The 17,856-nt window shown below is 53.8% G+C and overlaps 1 long non-coding RNA gene across 8 annotated transcripts; it reads right to left on the reverse strand.

Moving 5' to 3' along the window:
• Positions 1–1,108: 1,108 nt before the first annotated feature.
• On the reverse strand, positions 1,109–17,637 carry LOC131811561 (uncharacterized). Of its 8 annotated transcripts, none has more exons than XR_009345991.1 (7): positions 17,306–17,635; positions 12,665–12,842; positions 11,818–11,914; positions 11,532–11,615; positions 10,056–11,456; positions 9,721–9,847; positions 1,110–9,263 (listed from the first exon to the last, which is right to left on the reverse strand). It is a non-coding gene; the product is annotated as an uncharacterized LOC131811561 (long non-coding RNA). The 8 variants fall into 8 exon arrangements; XR_009345988.1 differs by having other exon boundaries at positions 11,532–11,668; XR_009345990.1 differs by having other exon boundaries at positions 11,532–11,683.
• Between the last annotated feature and the right edge of the window lie 219 nt (positions 17,638–17,856).

Consider the following 17,856-nt stretch of genomic DNA (forward strand, 5'->3'; position numbering starts at 1 on the left):
TTCTGCATTGCCAGGGCTATTTTATCCCAACTGATTGATTTTTCCCATCTTTCAAGGTTTCCCTTGTGTGTCACCTCTTCCAGGAAACCTCCCCCTATTGCCCTCTTTCACCTCACATCCCCTGACCTCTTCTGTGATGGCTCTCTTGGGGTCTGTCCCACCATCAGGGGCTAACTTGGGGTATTTATTTATTTGGCAAACAGAAATCACAAGTAGGCAGGGAGGCAGGCAGGGGGGTGGGGAGCAGGCTCCCCACTGAGCAGAGAGCCTGATGAGGGGCTCGATCCCAGGACCCTGAGATCATGACCTGAGCCAAAGGCAGAGGCTTAACCCACTGAGCCACCCAGGCGCCCCTGGGTGCTAACTTAGAATGAGAGTTCAGGGCAACAATTGTGAGGGATTAGGGTCCATCTCAACTCTGCGAGAACACTCCCTTGGAACGTCTTCTCAGGTGAGAGTGCTGTCCCCATTCTTCAAAAAAGGTGAGTCATGCCCAAGGTCTCACAACGGGATTCGTCAGGAATCTCAATCCTAGGACTGACTCCAAGTTTTTAAAGCTACCCTGAAAGAATGGTCCCAGCTGCCTAGAAGACTGTTTTGAGACAGATCCTGAAGATGCGTCCAGGTTCCCAAAGAGAGATAGGTGATTGACTAGCAATGTCTGCCACAGTAGCTGCAATGGAGGTCATTGACATTTGTGCCATGAATTTGCCAGTCCTTTACCCATACCCTGAACTCTTTCTCCTTTTCCTCTGTCTCCAAGGAATTATTTGCCTTCCCAATGAACCCAATGAACCATAAGCTCCCAGGTAACAAGAATCCAAATTTTCTCTGAAGCATTGTCCAAGGCAAAAATTAAGGCTATTATTTAAAATAACATTAGTGGTGATGGTTTGTACAACGTTGTGAAAGTATTTAATGTCACTGAATTGTAATACTCAAAATGGTTATGATGATAAATTTTATCTTGTGTGTATTTTCCCACAATGGAAAATAAAGAGGAATGGCCCCATCATGTTGACTTCAGAGGTCAGAATCTCAAGAAAAGGCTAAGAACTCACTTTGTCTCCTCGAAAATGTTCCTGGCTCCCCTCCCTCCCCTGAACTACGTAGGCATCCCTCCTACCTCTTAAGCAACAGCCATCCTTCAGGTGTGAAGTCAGATTTTAATATCAAAATGGTATTTACACGAAAGCTACATTCATCAGTAAAAACAGCCAAGTTCACACTCCACTGCTGGATCCATATAAGAATCTGGTCTTTAATTTGTAGCAGAGTATCTATCCCCACACAGAAAGTGTCTCCTCTGGTTAAAGTAAAACAGTGGGTCCCTGGACAGACTCTCAAGAAGGAACTTCAGGATGCTTTGTTGGGATGGGACCAGTCCCCCACCCCAGACATCTCCTGAAAACAGTATGCCACCAACTCCCCAGCTCATACAGTCCTCTTCCTTACGAGCTTGATGTTCAGTGGACTTGAACCCAGCGTGAACATCAAAGGCTTGGGTCAGGGAGGGGTAAACAGACTGTGCCTACTTGGGATCAGCTTCCTTAGGTATTAAGTCAAGAACACACATGCGTGCACACATGGACACACACTCACATGAACACTCACACACAGAATCCTGGACTCTCACCGTCACCACCATCTGTCTCAAAGGGGGCCTAGTCCCTCTCCTTCCACCTCCAGAAGAGTTGTTCCCCCTCATGATACATGTCTCCTTCCCTGGGACCAGGCTCTGCCTCTTGGAAGCTTACTCTACACATGCGTGTCCCTCTGGCAGACACACAGGGCAGGTGAGGTTCTCCTGGAGACTTGCAGTCCATGAGGACCATCTCCTCAGAACTTCTCCGGGAGCCGCATACCCCCAGGGCTGGGGTGACCCCCTTTCAGGGCTGCTCGTCCTCTCAGTTGTCCCTGTCACCCCAGCCAAGCCCCTTCCTGGCTTTCTGGTCACTGCAGCACTAACTGCAGCTGGACCAACGGGTTCAGGATTCTATTTATCTCACGACAGATCTAAGGGTCCCTTAGCTCAGGTTCTTATCACTTATCTAAAATTGACCAGAACACATTGTAAGCGCCTCAGAATTCCACCTGGGCTGAAATAGCCAAATTGTTAGCCTGAAGATCCAACTCACCCCTCCTCAGGTCACATCCATAGCTCCCCGTTGCCCTTAACACAAATCCAAAACTCCCAGGCAACAGGGCCTGGTGCTTGTCTATGTCCCATCTGTCTCCTGCTACATTCCCCATGAACCTTCCTGAATCTCTTCGACCCTCTCCAATGCCCAGAACTTTGTCTTCCATTCCCACTACCTGGAACTCAGCCCCACTGCACCTAACCAGGGCTCAGCTTAGATGTCTCCCATTCAGAAAGCCTGCCCTGACTGCCTACACTCCATTCTACCCCGCGCCCACCCGATGCACCAGCATGAACTGTCCTGGAGAGCAGAGGACTTAATCAGCACTTGTTCACAACACCAAGCACCACGCCTGACATGAACTAGGTGCACAGCAACCTTGTCCGCCTTCTGGGTGCTTCCACAGCCCTGCCCAGCCCTACACAGCATCCATCTCACTGCATTACATGTTAAGTTCTCTAACTCCCCCACTGAGCTATACAAGCACCAGATGGAAGGGCCTGTAGGTGGATTCCAGCACTCAGTGCTGGGCTCACCTTAGGTCCTCAGCAACATCAAGATCTTTGCAGGTGAATAAAGAAAATTTCCAGGAAAGCCACGGGCCCAAGCTTCCTGCTTCCAGAGAAATGGGCAGGGAGGCCACTAGAGGGCATCAGAGAGGTGCTTCCCCCACTTCCACCCCATCCATCCTGTCTGTCCCTGTGATGACCCAGGCTGCCTCCACAAGCTCTTCCTAATGCATTCTCCTCTCTTGTTCCCTTTGCAGTTCAGGCCTCCCTTAAGGCCCCACTTCCAGGTGCATTAGATTTGTTCCAAGCCCATGGCTGTCAAAGCGCTCAATGACCCAAGCAACCTGCCTCTAAGTCTCCAGGCCAGCCTCCGACCCTGGCCCTGAACAGATCCAGTCCTCCAAGCCCTGCCGTGAACTACCCTTTCCCACAGAACCAAACTACCAGACTGGGCCAGCAAAATGGCCCCTCTTCCCATCCCCATCTCAGCCTGATGTTATCTTTCACCCCCTGCCCAAGATCCCCTGACCCCGTGGCTCTCCTCCTCTGCTGCCAAAGGATCCTCCCCCCACCCTGAAGCAAACCAAACTCCCTTGCAGCCAAACTCACATCTCAGTGCAGCTACACTGCAGAGAAGACTAAAGAGGAAGTTGAGCTAATTTATACTAAGGTGTGAATGGACGATGGAATCTAAACTCTTCTGAATATTCAGATCCTAAGCTTCATTCTTGGAACTTCCAAAACTCTCAAGTCCCCAAATCAAGGAGTCTAGGTCTTGGCCTGGTGACCAATGATTCCATGCATAATGGCACGTCCTCTGTCGTGTTGAAGCCCACAAGAGTTGCATCCACCCATTTGGCCTACAGCAGCTATATTATTTTAAAAAAACCCAAATGCAGACTGTTAGAGGTTGATGGGATTCCAGCCGCTATAACCCTTCACGGCTGACCATGCTTTCTGGTCCCACCCTCAATGGGTACCATTTTGCCATGCCTGGGCCACACCCCAGCCCTAGCACCTCCTTTGGAATCCCCCGATCTTTACTGACTACAGATAGCTCTGACCAGAGCAGAAGCCAAGTCCAACTCTACGAAACAACACCTCTGCCAGGGTTAGTCATGTTCCAAACCTGCGTTAGCACCATCCCAGCCATGCCGACATCCAAGCTGTTAACAGTAATAGTAACAAGTAGTGTTAGACCTGTTGTTAGTCAGAAAGAAATCCACAAGCCGTTAGTTATCGCTGAAAGGAACAGACCAGGAGGGCAGGAGTTAGTCAAGGTGAAGGAGAAGTTAATTAAGAGCCGGTCAGAGCCAGGCCAGGAGCCTGGCGCCCCCCAGATGGGTAGGGTTGGCTGTTAGTGGGCAGCCCCCGGAGGGGCAGCCAGGGCGAGGCAGGGATTAGCTGGGTGAGAGCAAGAGTTAGTGCAAAGGAGCCAGAGATTAGCCCACAGAGACAGACCGAGGTGCCTACTGGAGGTGAGGCATAAAATCACCCCCAGGTGTGGCCCTGGTGTAGCGGCTGGCGGGCTCTGGGGAAGGCAAGCTGGGGCAGGGCCATGGGTGGGAACAGGACTGGGAGCCGGGGATTAATTTCTGGCTGGCCTGAGGGACTGCAGGACACTGGGAGGCCCTGGGGTTCACGTCTTGCTTCCTACTTTCTTCCTGTGCGAACCCCTGAACACAGGGTAGTTCTGTTTTCTTCCTTGCCTTCCCAAGCTTCTTGACGTGAACAGCATTTCTCGACGACTTCCGGTGTGAAAAATGGCCCATATCTACTTCCGGTGTGGGGACCGCCTCTCTACTGGCTTCAAGGAGGGGAAGGGCCCCTCTAGCCAACTACTGTTGCAAGAAGGGCCCTTCTCACTGATCTTTCGGCCTGTCCTTGTCATGCCTAGTGATAAGGTGAGAAACCCCTCCTACTGACTGCTGACTTCCGGTTAAGAAATGCCCCTCTGGCCAACTTCCTGTACTAAATGCTCCACTCAGTGATCCCCAGTGTGGTAAAGACCCCTTTCATTGACTTCCTATGCAGGGACCCCTCTTACTGACTTCGGGTGTGGGCCACACCCCCTTTCGCTGACTTCCGGGTGCGGCACACGATCCCATTGACTTCCTGTAGGACCATGCTTCTTCTTGTCACTTTCCGATGGAGTCAATTCCACCCTTGTTTCCCTCCAAAGGAGGACACACAGGCCGCAGGCCCCTTCTCTCTGCCCCTTGGCTGGGAAGAGCCCAGTGTTCCATGCTGCAGACCCACAGGCCTCCCCACCCAGGGAAATCCCAGAGGTTTCCCTGGTTCCGCCCCTTCCCAGTGGCCACCAGACTTCCGCACAAAGGAGAGATGTTCACGCTCGGAGGCCGACCTCCTACATCCGCATGACAACCACCTCCTGTGGGCCACTGGTGTGGTAAACACGGCCGTCCCTTGCCTTAGACCTGGCCCAGTGGACTCTGAACTCACAGCCAATTGAGGCAGCAAAGTGGGGCATCGGTGTGCAGGATCGGCCCCAGGATCGCTGCTTGCCAAAAGGAGGGGGTGCCCAGAGCTCGGCAGGGCTGGGGTTAGTAAGAAGAGAAAACGAGGTTAGTAGGGGCTGGGTTAGTAAGTCAGAGCACAGCACCAGCGGACGGGAGCACCTCAGCAGACACACACAGGAGTCACTAGGAGAAAAGGAAGAACACACACAGGTCCATTAGTTGGTTAAGGGATGGGCAGGGGACGGTTGAGGGACCCCCCCCCCCTTAGACAAGTTAGTAATCGAACAAAAGAGCTGCCTACAGAAAAGAAAGCTTGGAACAAGGAAGAATGTGGGGGAGAGACAGGGTTCAAAGCGAGTGTCTGGCCCCAGGCAGAAGGTTCTGTGTGCAGAACACCCAGAGGGACCAGGGCCAAGGCAGGGGACGTGATTAATCAGGTTTTCTGGGCTTCCCACCCCCAACCCTCACTCATTTTTTTTTTTTTAAGGATCTGCCACATGTCAAGAACTTTATATTCACAAGAATCCTCACCGCAGCCTGTGAGGTGAAGATCATAGCCCCCCCTCTGCTGCTGAGGAAACCAGGTTCAGAGAGGTTAGGTGACTTGCTCCAAATCACCCAGCAGGAAGTGGCAGAGTTGGCGAGTCCTGCTCGCGCACCCTGTCCTGGAATGTGGGTCTGCACAGAGATCCCAGGCCACGGGCAGGGCCTTCTGGAGCGTCGTCTGCCCCCATGTCCCAGCCCCTTGGAAGGCCCATGAGCTGCAAGGTTAGTAGGGTCGGCTGCAGGGGGTTAGTAGGGCATGCTGGGGCCTGGTTAGTGGGTTAGTCAGTTGGCAGAAGGCCAGGCACCTCGTCACACGAGGCAGCGGCCTGGCCGAGCCCTGGGTTAGTAGGTTAATCACACCATGCATCACGGCCCCGGCCCCTCAGCTGTGGCTCCGGAGGCCTCTCGTTCCCACCAGCCAGGGAGAGGGGCCTGACCAGGGCAGGGGGTCCGCCTCCATGCTCCTCAGCCTCCCAGAACGAAGCCTCTCCTGTGGCCCCCACCCCAGAGCGTTTTTGCTTCCCAATTTCTCAGCTGTGGGCGTCAAGGGCCCTCCCCCGGAAAAGAGACCCTGCTGGTCCTGGCCGGAAACCCCTGCCTGGTTCTGGTCAGCCCCTTCCCAGAAGGCTGGATCCTGTCACACTCAGGCACACGGGCACACACACCAGCATCTTTCACAAAAGAGTTGATGCCCCAGTGGCATCAAGCCCAGAGGTACCATGTCCAGTGGACACCTCCACCACCAAGTGCCAGGCTTCCAGCTACTCTGACCACTGGCCGGCTCTCTTCCTCTTCAGCCCATACCAAAACTGCACAGAGCTCACTTGACTCCTGGAACTAAGTTCCAACTCCCCTGGCACCTCCTCGTCTACTGCCTTTCCAGCCACTGCTATAAAGCCTCTGAGTGTGTCAAGCTGTGTCATCTCCTATCCCGGCTGTGGTTTTTCCACAGAAGCCCCACCAGATGGCCCCCTCAGTTCTAAATGATGCCCCATAAGAAAAAGGCTCTATTGCCATAAAACAGGAGAACACTGAATCCTGCCTGTCCTTGAGTACTCACAATTCCCATCGGCACTTTAAAGGCTCTGATAAGTCTGCATTTTTAGAAACTGGTTGAATTTGAACTTTTTTTTTTTTTTTTGTAAAAGCAATGGTATCTCCTAGGACTTACTTGCGAATCTCTTCCAGGGACCTGGAAGCTGTCAGCTAAGCCACTTCTTTCTGATCCTTCAAAACCTTGCTGGGAAGACTGTCCAGGTGATTCTGGGACCTTACTCCTGTCCCCCACCCCCAAGCACTCAGAACCTATGACTGAGTGGACTGTTCTCTGCCCCCTTCTCCAGTCCTCCAGTTCCAATTGCTTGGCTGTGCCATCCTGTAGGTTTCAATCATGCCTAGAGCTTCACTTATATCCCCCTGTAAGCGACCAGCACAGAAAAAAAAGGGCCCATGGTAGGCTCTCACTCCTGATGAGAGGGTACCCCAGGAGGCATTTGGAGCTACTCGGGAGGCCATAAAGTGCAGCTACCTCCCCAAGCTGATTCAAAGTAGATATTAAGAAACACAGGCAGTGGAAGTGCCTCTGGCTTAGAAGATGCCGAGCTGGCAGTTCTGGAGCACCGAAAATAGATAAGCCCTGAATCTAAACCCCCAAAGGGATGGGAGTGTTGACAGAGCAACCTGCTAGGAGCCCTGCACTGGGCAGGCATGAGCCTTTACGGACTCCTCCTGCACTGCCCTCCCCTCCAGCAGAGCAGATGGCTCCTGTTACAGAATGGGCATCGGACTCACAGAGGTGAGGTGACTTGCTCAAGATTGTGTAGCGGGGGACACACCCTGAGGCTCCAAAGCTCAGGCTCCTCCCAGGACAGCCTTCCCCTGGGACTCCTCCTCACCGCCCTGGTCCAGCCAGCTCCATGTATCCCTAAAGCACTGGGACCATCCTAGCACAGTGTCGCCTACTCTCGGTCCCTATAGCCCCTACCTCTGCTCTCCCTCCCTCTCCCCGTGGCTGTGGGGCTGCTGAGGGGAAAATGGCTCCTTCTTTCCACCTTTGCAGTGAGCATCTATGTGACTGGATCCCGCCCCCGCAAATCCATAGGTTGCAGCCATCACCCCCAAAGCCACGGTATTTGGCAATGGGAACTTTACAGAGGAAATTAAGGCTCAAAGAGGCCCTAAGAGTGGGACCCTCCTCCAACAGGACTGGCATTCCTTAGAAAAACAGGAAGACACACCAGATCGGTTCCTCTTCCTCCTTCCCCCACTAAGTGCACACAGAGAAAAGGCCCAGTGAGGACACATCGAGAAGGTGGCTCTCTACAGGCTGACGGAAAAGGCCTTGGGAGAAACCATCACTCCCACCTGGATCTTGGGCTTCCAGCTACCAGAACTATGAGAAAACACACTTCCACTGTTTCAGCCTCCCTCCCGGGGTGTGGTCTGCTTTTAGTGTAGCTCGAGCTAATTCAGGCTCCCTCTCCACTTAGGAAAAGAACACCCAGCTTTTCAACCTGCCTATGGAAACCCACAGACTGCTTCTGGGCTAGCACTAGACCCCCGCTCCCCGCCCCCCAGACAGGCTGGAGAGTGGAGAGCGGAGAATGGAGACGTGCACAGGAAGGTGAACGTGCAGCCGTGTGACAGGGGAGGGCTTCATGTGCCTGGGGCCTGCCCTGCCTGGTCCCCCAAGGACAGAATCAAGGATCTGTGCAATAAGGACAGAGATCAGAGATCTGGCTGGGGTCACCTGACCCCTCGAGCCTGGGGACAAGGCTGGATCCAGCCTGTTCCCTTTGGATGGTGCGAAAAGGGCCCAGTTTCTGTCTCCCTCTGGCAAGCTCCCCTACCCGGGCCTCCTCATCTCTTACAGACCCTCCCCTTTCAGGATGGCACAGCTTCTGCCCCTCCATCTGTCCCCCAAAACTCAACCACACTGGGGGAAGACCCAGACTCCGCCCAGACCCTGACTGCCCTCTTCCTGTGACCATCAGGCAGAGAGCAACAGAGAAAAACCTCATCCAAAAAGCACCCACAAAAATGAGAATCGCTCAAGGCAAACGGCGCAAGACAGACTCCAGGCGATGGAGCCCATGAAGCTGTGCCTGGCCTCCTTTCCACTAGGCAGCTCCACCCTGACTCCCATCCCTGTGGTCCTGCCCCAGCCTGGAGGGTCCTTCCAGACCCAGCCTTGGTAAGGGTCCGCGGGGCCTTGGCCCAGGAGCAGGACTGCAGAGAGCCATCAGGTCGGCACAGGGCCAAAAAGTGGTGTCCAGGCACACACGGTAAGGTCTGATAGGCAGGGTCCAGGCGGACACGGAGGGGCAGGGGGCGGCCAGCCTCCCTCATAGCCCTCCCTCCAGAGCCAGGGCCTGTCCTCAGCCAAGCGCCAACCAGAAGGGCCCTTGATCCTTTTGTCTGAGGCGCCGTCTGAGCAGCTGGGAAAGATGAGGTCTCTCGAGAATTGTCCAGAGTTCCAGAAAACCACCAAAGGCTGCTCCCTGTATCACTGTGGCCGGAGTCCAGAGTCACGCGGGCTCCAGAGAGACCACACCAGGAGTCCTGGAGACGCAGCCAGGAAGAGCCACCTGGGGGAAATGCAGCAAGTTAGGTTGAGGGCACATCCTCCATCCCGCAGCACTCCACACCCCCCAACCTAACCCCTCATCTGAGGGGGGACACCTTCAGAGACCCTCAGTCTCCCTAGAAAGAGTAGAAAGGGTGGGGGTCAGGGATTTAGACACTAATGACTTTTAGAAGAAACTCAGGAATGGAGTTTCTAACCCTGGCAGGGCTAGCTCAGGGAACAGAGAACCAATCAGGGGAGCCAGAAGCAAGGCCAAGGGCATCATGGCCAGAAAAGGGGCAGGGTCCAGGTGGGCAAAAAGAGCCTTCAGAGTCCCCAGGGGGTTTGGATTCCCTTTACAACATTCCCATGAAGGGGATTTCTGCACCACCCACCCCCAGTACACACGCACACGCGCGCACATACACACACACACACACACACACACACACACTCTCTTCCCAGGATGGGGAGCTCACTCCTTCGCTGAGACTGTGATAAAGCACATTCTGGTGTGAAGATCTGAGAAGGTGGAACCGTGTCTCTGGAGTGAACCTCTGGATCCCCGGAATCTCGCTGGGAGAAGGTGCTTGGTCCGTGTTTGTGCTGAATGAAGAAATGTACTGAAACGTCTGTCATAACCCACTCACGGTGGTCTTGATTCTGTCCCGCACACCCCCACAAGACCATGTGGAGCAAGCTTCCAGCCACCTGGCTCCTCCCTTCCACCCCTCTCACCTCGGGCCTTTCTGGCAATAGAATGATCATCCCCCATAAAACTAAGCTCAATGCAACTTCCTTCTCCCATGCTTACCCAGGTTTACCTGGAAACACCCAGCCAGCACGTGGGCAGCCCAGGCCCAGCTCCCAGCTCCTTTCCTGTGTAGATCCCTTCCTGGAAGACAAAAGAGCCAACCACACCGCAGGAGAAAACTGCACCCAGGCCCCGTCCCCCAGCCCGGGCCTGGCCAGAAGTCTCTGCTAGCAAGAAGCACCCTGGGCCAGAGAGGCGAGGCCCAGACACACTCCCCTTTACCTCCCTTCCTCCCACCCCAGAATGTCCTCGGGATAAGGAGGGGCTCCCTCACCCACCTCCCTGTTCCCCAAAAACTGCAGAAGAGGCCTCAGGACAAAGTAAGACAAATTCAGCTGAGCAGAAGCAGTGAATGGAGTCAGGAATCCAGACTCCTGATCCGGCTTTGCCATTCTGTGTAGCCCCGGGAAGTCCGTCCCTCTTTCTCTTTCTCTCTCTCTCTCTTTGCGCCCTGGGATTCTTCCAGCCCTACATTCATCCAGAGTACACAGTACTAACCCACAGTGTAAAGCAGTGGAGAGGAAAGATGGGGGCCCTACAGATCAGCCTCAGATACGTTTTTGCCCCCATCAAATGCCTCCTAGTCCTGACCCAGAATCATATCTCAGTTTTGCTTCTGGTGACATCTAAGCTCTCTTCAGTGGCTGGCAGAGCTGGGCCAGGAGAGTCGGGGGCACCTCTTAACGTGTGGCTGGAGCTTGCTTCAGGCACCTGGGACTCAGGGCAAGGGTCCAGATCTGGAGGAAAGAATGTGGCCCTAGAGTCACCATGCCCATGTCCCCACTCCACTGCTGGGTAAAGGAGCCCTGGGCCAAGTTTTACAAATATGATGATGACAAAGGGCCAGCACTGAGAAGAGCCACCAGGAGTCCCCAACCCCCATCTGACTCACTTCTTCTGATCCCAGATCTACGGGATCTTAATATGAGGTCATTAAACTCCAGTCTACAGAAGTTCCTGATGGTGGAGTTGACAAAATTCTAGGCTCTGTGCCAAAAGAGGGGTGTGGCGGTCACCCTCTCTGGGGCCCCATAAAATGGGGACAAGGTCTCTGTTTGTGACCTAGAGGGCTAGAAAAGCTGATCACCCATTTCCCCTCCTACACGGGGATTCTGAGGTTCTGTACTTTCCTGCACAGACTGAGAGAGGGCAGGCGGGTAGGCTGTGGGTGGGTAAACTGGAATACTTATCTGCAAGGCTGCTTCCCGGGTGTGGCCAGGAATGTTCGGGAATAATTCAGAAATCCCTTCTCTCTCCTCTGTCCCAGGACCTCGCTGCACTCCATTAACAGACCCTAGGCTGTTCACAATGGCCCTTCCCCTGGTTCCGCAGACCCCGATATCCATAAGGCAATGAAGGTTTCAAGGGAAACATCAACCCCTGAGTCAAGCAGGTAGCTGTCTAGGAAGGTAGAATGGGAGACATGTGTGTTAGGTGCAGACAAACAGGTAAGACTGGTTCCCCAGCCCCACGTACCTGATGTGCGACTCAATGTTCATTATGCTCCAAGGTGTAGCCACTGACTTGGCACACGGTAAGAGCTCCCAAAATTGTTTTCACCTGTCGAGGAAATCTCCGTGTAACGCCGATGTCCCAGAAACAGGATATGCCTCCTGGAATGCAGGTGCCTTTACCTCAGTAAAATAGATTAAGTCAAAATCCTGTCCTCGTAGATGGAAGAACATTCATATGTTTGTATAACGAAAGCTACGCCTCAGTAAAGAGGAATAAATGATTGTTACATGCTACGACTTGGACGAACCTCGAAGAGAGAATATGGAGAGAAAAGAAGCCAGGCACAAGAGGCCGCGTGCTGTTTGACTCCATGTACGTATGTGACATGTCCAGAAAAGGCAAACCTACGGGGACAGAAAGAAGATTAGGGGTCGTCTGCAATCAAGAGCAGGTGGTGGAGATTAGCCATGAGTGGGTCCAGGGGGACCTTACCAGGGCAGTAGAAATATCCTAAAATGGATTTATGGCAGTGGGTGCACAACTTAGTACATTTGCAAAAAAATCATCGAACTGTGCACATGAGACGAAGTTATAGATTTACACCAAGCTTCCATAAAATAAGACTCAAGAAAGGATTGAACTACTGATCCATGCTATAACAAGGAGGAACCTCAAAACATTATCCTCAGCAAAAGAAGCCAAATGCAAAAGATTCCATGTTAATGGAACTTTAGAAAACACAAGTTGAGTTTCTAGGCTTAGAAAGCCAATCAGTGGTTCCCTGGGGCTAGGGCTGGGGCAGGTAAGGGATTGACAGCGAAGGGACACAAGGGAACATCTGGTGTGCTCAAGGTGTTCTAGATGTGGATTGTGACAATGGTTATGCAGGTGTCCACATCTGGCAAGCACAGTGATTGAAATGTATACTTGGAATGGGTGCGTGTTATTATATCTAAATTGTTAATGCTATTTTTCAAAACTCCTTTGATGTAATGACAAATCAAAGGTCAGAGACCTCCATGGGGCCCCAGGGCCTTGGCGTCTCAGCTCCCACTACTCTCCCACTCCTCCACTGCAAGCCAAGGTCAGGGGCCCCAGCAAGGAAGCCTTGCTTGAGGGGTTGGACTCCAGAAGATTCTAGAGGTCCCTCCTACCTCTAAGATTCAGAGGGTTTCTACCCAAATGGATTTCATAGCATGAAGCTGGAGTCTGTTACCCCAGGGGTGCACAGAAGGGTCATCCTGGCTGTCCTTCGATGCTGTTATGGTCGTAGTGGTCACGTCGACGTGTCTGCAACCCCATGGGTGGGCAGGGTGATGGATCCAGCCGTCACTGAAGTGAAATAAAGAAGAGCAGGGGACTAATATGTACCCACAGGTACACTGGAGAGCATCAGAGCGGCGCCTGGGACGCTCAGTGGGGGAAGCGGCAAACTTGCTTTAGGCTCAAGTCATGATCTCAGGGTCCTGGGATGGAGCCCTGAGTCACGCTCCGTGCTCAGCGGGAAATCTGCTTCTCTCCTTCTTCCTCTCCCTCTGCCCCTCCTCGCCCTCGCTCTCTCTTTCTCTCTCTAATTAAGTAAAATAAATAAATAAATAAAATGTATAAAGAAAAAGAAAACAGGAAACTGGGAGATATCTGGGAGGAGCCATGGCCAGCCTAAGCATCTTATCGCACTGGACAGGGCACGGGCTTGACGGCACAGTCTCCGTCCTGCTGTGCCACACTGAGCAAGTGCACTCTGGCTCTGGGCCTGACTTCTTACCCGTGAAATGGGACAATAATGGCGCCCAAGTTGCAGAGCTGACGTGAGGGTCCCATGGGATGATAAATACTACCTATGAGCTCACATGCTATTATTTTCTTACACTGTTAGTACTACCACTGCACGCACGGTTCTTTACACCATCGTGGAATATTCCTGTTCCCTCCAAACTCTGTGCCGTTCCTGGTAAGGGAGGAACAGCTGCCAGGGAAATATGCATTTGGTTGCATTTTAGGGTCCCTCTGGGTTCTTGGGTTTTTGCTTTTTTTTTTTTTTTCCCTGACTCTGGAATAAAATTGCTGCTCGGAGAGCTGGCATACGGGAGATGTTGGCCTAAATTGCCTCGGATGAGTGAGTGCAGAGAAGTAACGGGCACCTCCTGGGAATAAGGAGTGGCACAGGAACAGTGCGCAGGAAACAAACCCATCTGCAGAGCAGTGGAAAGCCCCGTTTCTGAACAAACTCAAATGCAGCATACACAAAAGAGGAGCTTGGAAGTTCAAGTCGACCTCACACAAGGGAGCCCCTGAGCTGCGGGAAGGAGGAAAGGGAGCTAAAGGAAGACAATGAAGGGAAAGCAATACATATTGAGGACAGAGGCTAACTGGGGGCACGTTAGCCTACCTCACAAAAGAATAAACTGGGTTTTCTTGTCCCTGGCTTACAGATGAAGAAACACATCCGAAGTATCTCTCTCCGACATCACCCAGCCAGAGTGTGAGGCAACTGGATTCTAAACAGGCTTGTGGAACCCCAAAGGGGTAGAAGACTTGTGCTCAAATACGGGGTGGTGGTGAGATGGGAGAAGACACCCGGGGAAGGTATGTGCACGCCTCAAGCACCGTGATCGGCAGCATTAATACTACTGTGGGGGAAACGGTCCGCAATTGCTAAACCACACCGGGTCCCTTGATAAGCTGTTTACATGGTCTCAAGGCAACTGATTAAGCTGGCATTTAGGAAAAGAGAAGGGACCATAGTAGTTACAAACACGTGTTTCAGAGTCAGGACTTGACCCCCAGTGTCAAGTCCTGACTCTCCTTTCAGTGGGCTGTGTGATCCTGAGCTAATCACACCACCTCTCTGAGCCTCGTTTCTCAGCTGGAATACCCAGAAAGGTCTCTGTGAGGCAGCACCCAGCAAGAAGCCTGGTAAAAGGTCATGAAATTGTAGAGATATTGGTTTCCATTCATTATCTGCTCTGTCCCCTTGAGGACACAGTGGTTCAGTCTGTCCCTCCCTTCCATGACTCATCCAGCTTTCATAGGGGCCCACCTGGACCACAAAGCAGGGGCGGGGGTTGGGGAATGACACCTGCCTCATCTAATCTGATCAGCCTGGAGAGGGATGCAGGCACATATGTCACTCTCAGCTGGCTTTTGCCTCTGCCCCTGTGTATCCCTGGGTATTCTACCGAGTTCCCTCTGACAGATGAGCCAGGCCTCAGGACACTAGAAGAAGGATCCCCTCCAAACAAAGGACTAGCCTATAAGTTATTCACCGGCCCATTGAGCTTGCACAAGGGACCCAGGGCCCCAGAAACACCCCCTGCCCTCCCCCACCCGGCTCAAACAGCCCAAGGGTCGCCCAGGAGAGGGGAACCGACAGCCCCAATACAAATAAAAGCAAATAACTGGGGATCAATACAAGACTCAGGAGCCATGCAAGTGAACTCAGGCAGTACACAGTGGGCATTCTAAGCAATAATATCTCTGTTAGGCACCTACTGGCTACAGGCACTCTATATATACTGCTTTATAGCTTCGAGACAGCCTTTTAAGGCAGGCACTACGATTAAGGCAGGGATTATGATTCCCGCTCTATAGATGAGGGGACTGAGGCTCACAGGAGGGAAGTTACTTCCTTACTGAAGTGGACCTAAAAAGCAGGTGACACGGTGGAAGCATGTTATCAGATCCAGAGAAGGAACCTTAAAAATGAAGATTTAAAAAAAAAGAAAAGAAAGAAAGAAAACAACTGGCAGGTCCAACAAAAGCGAATGCGTAGAATACACTGGTCTTTTCCAACCTTTTACAGTCATCATCCATTTTATTAAACGTATGAAATTCGTTTCTAAAATCACCCAAAATGACAAAATTCTCATTTTTAACCCAGGCATACAGAGTGGGCCTCCTAAAGCTCCAGTAAAGCATTATGGTTCCTTTTGGGGGCTCTGAAGACCAGCTCTCTTCTCCAGGAGGAGTGGGGAGAAGGACCTCAAAAAATGCAGCCAGAAGGATGCAGGGTAGATTTCAGAACCTTTCTCAATGGCAAGGGCCATCAAATAATCAAGTGCCTGGTGTGGGAGGGGCATAGGAGATGTTACCCCGAAAATTCTCTCAACGTGAAATTAATGAGTCAGTGCGGGACCCAGTGCCCAAAGCGAGGCACTGGCAAAGTATCCAGAGGAAACCATTCTGCTCGGACTGCGACACGGTAAGGCGCCGCGGTTGGGGGGAGAGGTTGGGTACTGTTCACTCCACAAAGGGTCTCACCACCTGCTTGATGAGGGGAGGAGGGGTCTGAGTAAACATCCAGATGCCCAGCCCCACCCCAAGTCCTGCTGACTCATCCCCCGGCCACGTGGCACGGACATCTGCATATTTGAAACAACGCCCCTAAAGTCTGAGAACCGCTGTCCTCAGATTTCCCTGTCTGTCAAGTGGAATTACTCATCCCGCCTCCCCCCTCCCGACCAACCCCCACCAAACCCAGGCATCGCAGAGCTCCCAGGTGCTCCCAGAGGGGAATGCTCTTTGGAAAGTGAAGCACTGTGCCCAGAACCAGCGTTCTGCTCGGGGTTGGCGCTCAGTCTGGGCTTGGCATCGAGAAAAAGCCTCTTGCCGCACGTTTTGTCGCCTTTCTCTCCCCACCCGTCTCCCCGCACTACTGCCTCCCGCCCTACCCCCTTCCCCCAGCAGCAGGTGGGGGCGTTTTCCCCGCGGCGGCACTGCAGTGGGGTGTGCGCGCCAGCAATCCCCCCGCGCGCGCGGCAGCCGCTGGTCTTGGGCCTGGGATGAGCGTAGGAAATCCAAGCCCCCCAGGCCTCCCTCTGCAGAGTCCAAGAAGCAGTTTCTCTAGCCCAGGACCCTCCGCTGAGGGGAACAGGAGATCTGGCATCTCCCTCTTCAATTTCCAGCCTCTCTCTCGAGTGTCCTCCTCCTAGAGGAGGGAGAAGGAGGTGGCAAGGGAGCTGGTGGGTTCTGAGGGCTCCCCAGACGTTGTTCGGGGGTATAAACTGGGCTTTAGACTCCTACCTATCTGGATACAAAATCATGGGCTGTGTGACCTTGGACGTGTACCTAATCCTCTCTGGATCTCAATGTCCTCATCTTTAAAATGGGGTTCTTACCTCCTCCTGGGACTGTTGTGGTAATGCGTGCAAAGCACTAGACATGTTGCTGGCATAAAGTAGGCACTCTATAAACTGATGCATTATTCTTATCATTATCATTGCCATTATTCTTCTCAAGAAAGGTGGTTTTTCTGTCTTCCCCATCCCCTTGGACCCACCCAGCACGCCGCACTAGAATCTGAGTCCCACTGATGGGGCCTGAGCAGGCACTGGGCGGTGGGCTCCGTGTGAGGGAAGAGGGGCTCAAGCACCCCGCTCCCACCCCCAGTTCCGAGGCCATGCGGGCTCTGTCCCAGGCTTGGCCACTGAGCTGCCAACCCGGTGGGCCGAGAAGGTCCGGGGTCCCCTCCTGTCTGGTTAGCAGGGTGGAGTGGGGAGGGTCTTTGTTCGCCCTCGGATCATGACTGAAGACCCCCACTAGCACTGGACTCCCAGCGCAGTCTCCCCTCCCGCCCCCAAGCCCCACCCAGGCCCGGGTCTTGGCCGCACCGGACAAGCACTGGCGGCAGAAGCTCTCCATCCAGCAAATGGGGGGCACTCCGGTCAGCCTTTTCCATTCCCTGAACACTGCCTGGGACCCACCCTGGACCCCGACATCGGGGAACGAGGCTGTTCGCGGTGCGGGGACCAGGACGCTTAGGGAGGAAATGCTGTGAGCACGGGGCGGCGGCTTACCTCGGGTCCGCGGTCCTGCAGCGCGAGTGCAGAGGGCTCTTTGTGCCCGGGCTCACGGCTCAGAACTGGGGGAGCCCCTGCAAGCGCCTCCCATCGCAAACTCCTCCCCGCACTCGTCCGCAGCCTCCCTCCCTCCGGTCCCCCGAGCGCAGCCGGCGTCGTCTTTGTAAGCTGCTGCAGCGCCCATGAAATTTTAATGCGGGAGCGACTGGCGGGCGGAGGAGCCCCACCCCCGGCCCGAGCCTCGGCCCCTCTCGCGCCGCCGCCAGCCCCTGCAACCCCGCGGCCTCCCCTCTCACGCTCCCCCAGCACTCCGCGGGGGTCCTGGCCCGCGAGCGGGGGGAGCCCGCCTCCGCCCCCGCGGCACAAAGGGGCGAGCGGGGCCTCCAGCATCCCCGTCCGCGGCGCTGCCATAGCAACGCTTGCCCGGCCGGACTCGGCCCGGGGCGCGCTGATGGAGAGGTGCGCGCGACCGCCGTCCCGGGAGCCCAAGCCAAGAGCCCCGCGTAATGGGAGGACACCAAGTGCTTCACCCGCGTGGCCTCCGAGTA

This window comes from Mustela lutreola, chromosome 11 (assembly GCF_030435805.1).
Source record: "Mustela lutreola isolate mMusLut2 chromosome 11, mMusLut2.pri, whole genome shotgun sequence".
In the NCBI taxonomy this organism is placed as follows: Eukaryota; Metazoa; Chordata; class Mammalia; order Carnivora; family Mustelidae; genus Mustela; species Mustela lutreola.